Below are 10,354 nucleotides of genomic sequence, written 5' to 3' on the forward strand. Positions count from 1 at the left end.
TCCAAGTAAACTCTTCCCCTGGAAACCACACAGCTGTCGCCTTTGGGAAAGAGGCTGGATTGCGGGTGCTAACTTTCCTATCTTTAAGTTCCCTCAAACTAGGCAAAGGCAAATCAAAATCTGAATTCTCTTTAGCTTTCAGAATTTCAGAGAAACCAAAAGGCTATACCAGAATATCAGCCACATGCTATGAAGGCATCATAGTTGAGAGAGTTGGAACTGCTGAGTTTTTAATTTTAAAGTTGGCGCTACTCAGCCTGGAATGCACTCTAGGTCACAGCTCTCAGCACATGCCCCCTTGCAATCACAGCCACCAGACATTTTTCTCTCACTGTGGGAAAGTGTCAAATCGTTTCTCTTTGCGTGTGTGTATTTGAGTCACAGGAAATGGTCTTTATATCCCACTCATAGGAATGAATGAAGTGTGAGAACATTTTAATTTCATACAAATGCTTCATGTCTTTATCAGACTGGATTTGCTTTGTTTCCTTTGCAGAGCTGCTTAAAAATTCCAGTAATTCTAAAAGTGATGCGGATTCATTATGGGAAGTGTGTACATACAGATAATAAAAGCAAAGAAGCAGAGGAAGCCGTCTAAAGACATGCAAAGACAACTACTGTTAGCATTGCCTGTTGTCTGGAAGCCTTTCTTAAAATATAAATTTTTCATTATTAAAGGTCATCTTCATATTTTCAAGAAAAATGCCTTTGAAAGAATTAAATATTTCATCACAATTCTGATACTTATAATTAAGAATTATGACATTATAATTTTCACTGTAAGTAATGCTTATTGTAATAAACAATAAAGAACATTGAAAACTAAGAAATAAACCTAAACCAGTATCTATGTAATTACAGGCAATTAAGGGTAATTAAAATATAATTGGCCTTGGTTAAAGTCAAAAGAGATATCATTTGGGTCCCAGCTCTGACACTAACCCATAGTGTGATCAAGAATAAGTTACTTGGCTGGGCGCGGTGGCTCATGCCTATAATCCCAGCACTTTGGGAGAACGAGGCAGGTGGATCACTTGAGGTCAGAAGTTCAAGACCAGCCTGGCCAACATTGTGAAACACCATCTCTACTTAAAATACAAAAATTAGCAGGTGTGGTGGCAGGCACTTGCAATCCCAACTACTCAGGAGGCTGAAGCAGGAGAATCTCTTGAACCCAAGAGGCAGAGGTTGCAGTGACCCTAGATCATACCACTGCACTCCAGCCTGGGTGGCAGAGCAAGACTCTGTCTCAAAAAAAAAAAGAATAAATCACTTTACCTCTATTAAGTTCAGTTTTATCTGCAGAATGAAGTGGCCAGATTTTATTCCTAAGGTCCCTTCTAGCATTAAAGTTGTCTGATATCAGTTAAAGCAGAGTCAACAGTTAAACACCTCTTTGCTATATTTTACCTGTATAGGCAATCACTTCTAAATATTCAAATTACTAATTTTATTTTTCATTTATAGATGAGCTTATCCAGATGATACTTTACTTCTTCATCAGTGAGAACACAAAGAAGTAAACCAACTTAAGAGTTATTATGTTAGTCATAAATTTATTCATATGCTAAGCAGACTAAATTGAAATATGACAAAAATGACTTTTAGAGCCACCACACAGTCAAATTTTTCCTCAAGCAGAGTATCCGATAGTCTATTGCAATGTTAAGAACTTCATTTGTATAAAGGAGAAGAATCCTAGAATCAGGTTGGAGTGATAATGTAATTGAATTTTGCCTCATGGCATGGATGGCAAATTCAAATGCATACAGGAATCACACACACAGGTAATATAAATATCTTCTTATATCTGGCCCTTTTGAGAAAAGCCGATGACAAAGTGACAGGCCTTGTGAACTGGAAAAAGCATACCCAGTATAAGATCCAAGGAACTGGTGGATTGTTGACATGAGGAGTATGGACACAAAATAGCCAAATCTGATTTTTCAGAATATGCTGGAAATCCACATTGTGTGTGTGTGTGTGTGTGTGTGTGTGTGTGTGTGTGTAAATTCCCAAGTTTCTAGCTTTAAATCAAAGATTTTTTTTTTCTTCTGCACTGTGTGTGGGCCAAACAGCACAATGGTGGGCCACTAATTTGCAAACCTACAACTTATACTGAAAAACCGACTTCATCCATTTTCTGGAAGAAGAGAGACAGAGAAGCAACCTTCTTACAGACAAGCTCCTTAATCACACAGACATGCAACTGAAACACCAAACAGTGGAAGACCAAACCAATCATCTGTGGAGGGGAAGAGTAAACCTATATTGTAATAAAACAACCACAACATTTATGCCTAAGGAGATAAATTTTGAATATATTTTCTCCAAATAGCTAATGATGATTGGATTGTTTTATCCACAGGCAAATAAACACGCAACTCTTTGCTTTTCAGAGTTGACATCCTACAAATACAAACTAACCATTTTTAAATGAACTTGGTAAAGAGCCTTATTATCAATGTATGTAATTTCCTCGAATTTAGGTTGGGCAATAAAATTATCCCAAAGCCTCTGACCAAGTCCCCACCCTCGTCCAGCCACAGTGAGAAAGGAGGAACAATGCTAACAAAGATATTCCACTGCTGTGCTAATGCATCCAACACTAGCACACTTTTCCCTCCTTCTTGTTCCTATAAAAACATCTGTGCAAAGTGGGCCCAGCTGGCTTGCAAATATGTTCCAAGACGCAGGCCAGTTTCTAGCCCTTTCGTATCACCCTTTGTCTTGTCTCCTTTCTGCCAGTGTGCATTTCTGTCTTAAGTAGCTAATGCTTAGTGAAAAAAATCAATGTTAACAGGTTAAAAGTTAATGTGCTTCACCTGTTTCACCTCCGTCCATTAGTAAACTTGGACCAGCAAAGGGGGATTTGACATATTACCTGTTTGCCTATCTCCTCCATGGGGGAAATTATGAGGGGTTCTCAAGAGTTATTCATCAAAATGTCAGGCTCCAATTTGGTAAAATCATTATAACACCTGCTTTCTGGGAATTATCGTGAAATCTCACTCCTTTTCCCTTTGTAGAGAACCTGCTGTTGGCTAAGAAATACACCCACCCACGACTTTTATTTATAGTTCAAGGTCTATTTGGGATGGTGGGAAGGAAGGAAATTTCAGGAATCAGCTAGTAGTGAACAGACCTTAGAGACTGAGGCAGAAAAGCATCCAGACTGCTTGGGAAGCCTCCTGAGATTAGGGGGTTCTTTCAACACTGCAAAGGACTTCCAAAGTTTCCATTAGTTCAGACTCACTGAGTTATAAGAGCAGTTCCACCTGGAAACTATCTCAATTTCAGCCAAGGCAGCAAGCATTTGATATTCAGATAGATTAAAGAAGAAATAATAACGTGTAAAAAAAAATGTGAAGGGGGTTGGGGAATATGGGAGCAAGTCTGAGGCACTTGAAATCATCAAAAAAGTTCAAAGTCGCAAAACAGTGATCCCTTAGAGAGTACAGAGCTGGGGTTCCTGGAACCAAAACCTATAATCAAGATTCAGGTCTTCACCTTTATCCACATCCTAGTTCTTGCAAAGTAAACCTCCTCGGTCTTCTTGGCTCACTGGGGGATTTTAGAAGTTTTTTAATTCCCAAACTGCTGGTGGCTCTTTATTTACCACCTTCGCAGCAAGACAGTAAGTGCTAAAAGGCCACAAACCCTGAAGTTTCAAGGGATGGTGCTCTCCTCAACCCGAATTCAGCTGCTGACTTTCCCAAGAATAAGCCATGCTCTCCCACCATTAGTGTTGCCAGATGTAGCAAATAAAATTGCAAGGTGCAAGTTAAATTTGAATTTCAAATAATAGTAAATAATTTTTATTATAATCCCAAATATCACATAGGCATACCTATACTAAAAATATCCATTTAGTTGAAATCAAATTTAACTGGGTATCCTGTATTTTATCAGGTAACCCTGCTATGAACAGATTCAGAAAGATGGTTGGACTTTACAGCCTAGTGCATTGAAGAAGAAAATTCATTCAACAAAGCTAGTGAAGAGGAATTTTTAAAATGTATGAAGCTCTTAACTGCCAGAAAAATGCCAAAAGATCCACCTTATGTGCCTCTTTATGTGATCAGCTAGACCAGAGATTCTATACCCTGGCTGCAGGCTAGAGTCACTAGGGAAAGCTAAATGTTTCTGATGCGTGCACCCTGCCCTAGACCTAATGAATCAGAATGGAATTTTATAAAGATGCTCCTTGATTCTAAAGAGCAGTCAGGTTAAGATGCACTGAGCTAAAGAGGCAATGAAGAAAAGCTGAAGTGTGGTAGAGAATGCATGATTGTTTCAACTCAAGGTTCCTAAACTTTGCTACATATTGGATTCACCCAAGGATTTTTGAAAATCACTGACACCTGGCACCCACCACAGACATTTCGGTCTATTAGTGCTAGGTACAGCCTGGGCATCAGGATTTGTAAAAGTTCCTCAGGCTTTTCTAATACAGAAGAAAGTGTGGAAAACACTGTGTGACCCTAATATACCTCTGTTTCTTAAGAAGAGAGCAGCTCTAATTACTTTCGTGGGAGTAGGAATGAAATCTGACCTTCCAACCATATTGAAAAATAAATTAGATGTTACTTTTTAAACCTATTTTTCCCATGTTGACTTCAAGATTTAAACCTTATTAATGGGATGTTGTTTTCAGGAGCTTAACTCTGGCTCTGTTTATAGGATGCGTATTAATCTCTTTGCCAGGAGTTTTATAGATGGGAGAACGACAGTCACCCAAGACCCTTCTATAACTCTCTGCTTTCAATCATATATAATGATAATGATTACACACTCATGAAACTCAGAGGCCATACTTCATTCGTATATCAAGATTGCACAAACTGATGGATTGACATTAGAAGAGTGTGATGCCAACCTCCAGACTAAGTCAAAGAAGGAGAAGAATAATCTGTGCCTTGCTAACGCAAATGTGGTCATAAGGGATGCTGACCTTTCTTACAAATTGCTAAATGCACACTGATCCCTCCAACATTTAAAAGGTTACTCACCCTCAAGAGATTATTCATCCCTGACTTGACAGAGAATGCAAGAACATTACTTGAGTGCCAAAGCCAATAGATACGAATTTCCAAAGAAGCATGCTTTGTGGGAGGATATGGGCTTTACCCCAGCTGTTTGGGTAATCTGAGAGCCAAAGAAAGATATGACTGTCAGAGAAGACACCTGATGAGTTCCAGAACTTCAGTTTAGGGAAGTATTTCACACGACTAAACAATTTATCAAAAGTGGCCAAATACTGCTAGCAGTGTGTAGTATGTCATGGGTGAGTTGATGGGATTCATTTGTGATGAAGCCAGAGTCCCAGCATCTTGCCAGGCAGTGGAGAGGTAAACAGACCAGAAAAGCAATGATTAATACAAAGAAAGGAACACATCTACTGTCAGGACCACCTCAAGTTTTATCACCATGGTAGGAAGAAAAGGAGATTTTGCTGTCTGTCTAGGGTATTTCAAGTCCACAAAACCTTCTCATTCTTCATATTTTGAGAAAACTTTGGAAACATAAAATTATTTTTTAAAAACAAACATCTAACATTTCTCATGACTGTACTTTTGGACTTTCTTACTTGCTCAGTTGATCATTTCATAACTAAAGGACTTTAAAGATTCCTGAAATTATACAATGTTTTTAATATTTTCTAGTTTGAAATATTAATATGACAACACGGGCCAGATTTGTTTTGAAGGATACACATAAAATCTATGACATGATAAAATATTAGGAAATATATGTTTTAAAGCTTTAAGTTCATCAAGTTATTGCTTTAAGATAACTTAATATGTGAAATTGAGTATTTACACAAAGGTGAACATTTACTTCAGCCAAGCATTCTTTACTTTCCAGGCCTCTTCAATTATTTTACGTAGCACATTCCCAAGTACATTTAAAAATGCTTGAATTACAGATACTACATCAATAAATAAATTCTTGGTGAAAAAATACTGGTTCAAGTGAGGAACACCTACATTGTCATAAGTGAATGAAGCAATTAAACTTGCAGAGGGTGTCAAATACCCCAAACTAGTTATTTGGTATACTGGTATACTCAGGAACATTTAATTGATTTCATGGAAACTGATTAATACATGCTCAGCACTTTTCACTCAGAATTAAGAATAACAATTCTTCTACAAGTTACTTTGATCTCTAACAGATATAAAACAGTTCATAGATTTCCCACTTAAATCAATGAATTTCATTTGATACTAGTGATTTGAGTATGCATTTTTTCATTCATTCATCAAACTTAACTTTAGCCCTTGGCATGCTTCAGGCACTATAGTACTTGCTGGGAGATACAGCTTAGAGAGGGAGGCAGACATAAATTACACAAATTACTACAAGCTATTATAAGTGGCCTGAAGAAGAAGCACAGGGTGTTATGAATTGTATATAGGGGACGTGCCCTAGACTAGGGACTCAGAAAAAGAGTCCTGGAGGGAGTGACATTTAAGCTAAGACAGCGCTCTTAATAATAACAGCTCCTATTTACTGACATTATGCTAAAGGTGCTTTGAAAGTGTTAGTATGATCTATTGAATTAGATACTTTGATTTTGCCATTTTGTGCATGGGGAAACTGAGACTTAAAAAGAGCAAGTGGCTTGTCAAAGGTAGACACATCTAGGAAGTAACAGAGCCTGCAGTTAAACCCAGATGCTGACTCCAGAACACGTATTGTATGCTTAACTATTAGTTATAGTACCTCTCCAGAGAACAGGATGAGACGAGTGAATTAAATAAAGGGAGGAAAAGAGTGTTCCAGATGAGAAATAACTATAATCTCAAATGACTAAGAGCGCAGATTATAACAAATATGTGCACTTGGCAAATCTAACTGAAACTAGCAAAGAAACATTTCCCAGCAGAATCTAATTTCTGTTACAGAAAGAGGCTGCCTTCGAACAAAATATTTGCAAAGATTGTCACCTAGTGGCAACAGGCAGGAGGTGGGTTTTGGGCTGGTATTTCTGAACAGGTGTATACAGTTGCTTACCTGGGGATGCTGATCATCAATTTCCATGTCTACCGTGTGCACTGGGCAATCCCAAATGGATTTTCCTAGAAATAAAATACGTTAACCTAAACATTATGAGATCAGCAACCACTTCTTTCAACTGAATTGAGATACAAACAGAAAAGGACGGTGTCACAGTCTCAAGCCCTCAGAGACAGAAAAAGACCCCAAGTTTTATCCTATCCCTCTGTGACTTGGGCCAAATAAATTTGGGCCAACAGAATGGTGAGCAATCTAAATCACGGCTAATGAATATGTTTTATTGGACAGTGAAGTTTCGGGTTGCTTTACTGGATAAAGAGCCTCCAAGTAGTTGAGGGACTGTCAAAAAATATAAGGGATATGTAATGAGTGCTAGAAAGGAGGAATCCATAACAACTACAGTCTTTTAAATGGTTGCGAAAGTTAGGACTTTCGTTTTTAATATCATGTATATCTTAAATTAACCAGAGTGAGTACACTTCTTAGCAAGTAAAAACTATAACTGATATAAACATGCAGTCTTAATTCTAACTGGCTTAGGTGCTAAAATCACCTGAAGAAGTTAGTTTAGAGGTGTGGCGGTAATCTGAAGTGAAACAAAGATTCCACGTAAGCTGTTTGAATCTTTATTTTCTTCCACAAACGATTAAGCCCCTTTAGGATAAGCTTTCTTTTCATTCAACTAAGACATTTTTCTCAAAGAAGCCAGATCCAGTCTCTGGAAATTAGCAACTTTCCATTTTAGCCGAAATGTAGAATGGGAACTTGACAGGTTAAACGTCACAGGTTAGTCTACTCAAGATCAGACACAAGTATTGCTATGTGTATTGGTTAAAACCCTTTACGTTGCTGGCTGGCCACAGTGGCTCATGCCTGTAATTCCAGCACTTTGGGAGGCCAAGGCAGGCAGATCATTTGAGGTCGGGAGTTTGAGACCAGCCTAGCCAAAATGGCGAAACCCCATCTCTACATCTCTACTAAAAATACAAAAATTAGCCAGGCTTGGTGGTGGACACTTGTAATCCCAGCTACTTGGGAGGCTGAGGCAGGAAAATCGTTTGAACCCGTGAGGCAGAGGTTGTAGTGAGCCAAAATCACACTACTGCATTCTAGCTTGGGTGACAGAGTAAGACACCATCTCAAAACAAACAAACAACAACAAAAAACCTTTATGTTGCAAACAACAGAAAACAGAAAACTCATAGTGACGCTGTGTGGTTTGAGCAAAAACTGAACAGTCCAGGGATAGCTCTAGCTTCATGAGAGGCTTGATGCAGGGCTCAAATGGCATGACCAGAACTCTTTGCTCCCTCTCCTTCAAGCAGATTTGTCTTTCATGAACCCAAGTTGGCAGCTGGAAGCTCTGGGTTATAAAGTTTAAGTACAGAGGGTATATTAATCTGCTCAGGCAACTGTAACAAAATACCACAGACTGGGTGGCTTAAATAACAGACATTTTCTCACAGTTCCGGAGGCTGGGAGTCCAAGACTAAGGTTGGTTTCTGGTGAGGTCTCTCTCCCTGGGTTGCAGACAGCCTCCTTCTCACTGTGCGCACTTGGGAGTAGTGGGGGAAAGAGAGGGAGAGATAAAGAGGAAGGGGATCTATCTCTGATGTCTCTTGCTCTTCTTATAAGGACAGTAGCCCTATCAATTAAGGCCTCACCCTTGTGACCTCATTTAACCTAAAGGGCCCTGTCTCCAAATACAGTCACATTGGGAATTAGGGTTTCAACATATGAATGTGGGGGGGGCAGGCAATGGGGGTGAGGACACAATTCAGACTATAACAGAGGCAGTTAACAAAATCCATTTTTCCATCTGTCCCAGTGAAAAATCTCTTTGGCTTAGATTCCATCACATGCACATCTTTGAATCAATTACTGTAACCAGGGTGATGGGATATCCTAGAGATGAAAGGTAGCATCAATTTTAAAGAATTCATATGGCTGAAAATTGAGAAAATAGAAATTATACAAAAGAATAATCAGAATTCTCTTGATGGGAACAGGAGGAAAGAATTCATGCTAGGATGTTAGCTGATAAATGTCTACTATATTGGGATGGTGCACTCTTTCTCTGAGAGAAGATTCTCCCTATTTAAAGAAAAAATAGTATAGCTATAAGTCTCATTCAGAGTTCAAGCTGGTGCTATACATTGTTGATATAAGAGAGATCGCAGACTGGGTTTCCTTATCATTATTACTATTAAACAGTCAAACCCACCTGCCTGATACAATGATTCATTCTGATATCTAATTATCACAGTGCAAGTTGTGACAATTCAATTTCCTGATCTCTTCTCATATGGCTCCTGTTTTTCTTGTTGGATCCTTATTCTCCTCCTGTGCCATGGATTAGGACAATCCCAAAAGTCCTGCACACACCCCTCTGTTCTCTCTCAAAGCTTTTTTTCTTCATCTCGGCCATCCCCCAAGTTTCAGTGACCACAACCTTGAGTGTAACTTTCATAACTTCATATTCCAGCCCATCCTATAAATCACAGAACTCTACATTTAATCTCATTCTTATTTGCAGACTCTGTGTCTCAGAGTCCTGAGCTTGTTTTTGCTTGATCCCAGTGAAGACTAGCTTGCAGCTCTACTTAATAACATGGAGGAACAAGAAAGTCTAAGTCATCCTCTAAGTAAGGATTTACTGTTTATTGTTTGGTAAATGTCTCTTCAACTAAACTCTAAGTTCATTTAATACAGAGACTATTCATCTATAATGCCCAAAATAAATGATCATTCAATAAGTTCCTGTCAAAATATATGCAGCTTTCAATACAACGTTAACAGTCTAATCCTCTCGTTTCGTCTAGAACAGTCAAAATGAAGAAATGATGACAAGTTCACTACAGGAGTCTATCCCAGTTTTGAACAGCTATAATATTAGGAATTGTAACTGAGGGCCACAGAGTTGGGGGGTGGATGTTGTTTCCCAGAATCTGAACTCCCATCCTATGCTTGGTGAATCCACTACTGTGTGAGGAGGCCAAGTCCCATCTCTCCTTACGTAAATGGAAAATAACAGATACAAGGTAGCTGTTTTTTGCTTCTTCCCGACCTTTGGTATTTAGGCCATGGTATGCGGACCTTGGCTGAGTACGGAGATCTGCATCTGGTACTGTGAATCAGAAGTTCCATGTAAGTTATCTTAAAAATAGAACCCATCTAGAATTCATTTCACTTGTGACATCTAGCGTCCAGTGGTGGTATTGGCAGTCCTGTATTCAGGCCATCCCTAAAGAATGACCTTTACTAAGACATGGGGTAGCCTCTACGACTTTGCTAATGCTGTCCCCTCCCCTAGAATGCACCCCTCCTTAGC

Source organism: Pongo abelii, chromosome 4, assembly GCF_028885655.2.
Source record: "Pongo abelii isolate AG06213 chromosome 4, NHGRI_mPonAbe1-v2.0_pri, whole genome shotgun sequence".
Taxonomy (NCBI): domain Eukaryota; kingdom Metazoa; phylum Chordata; class Mammalia; order Primates; family Hominidae; genus Pongo; species Pongo abelii.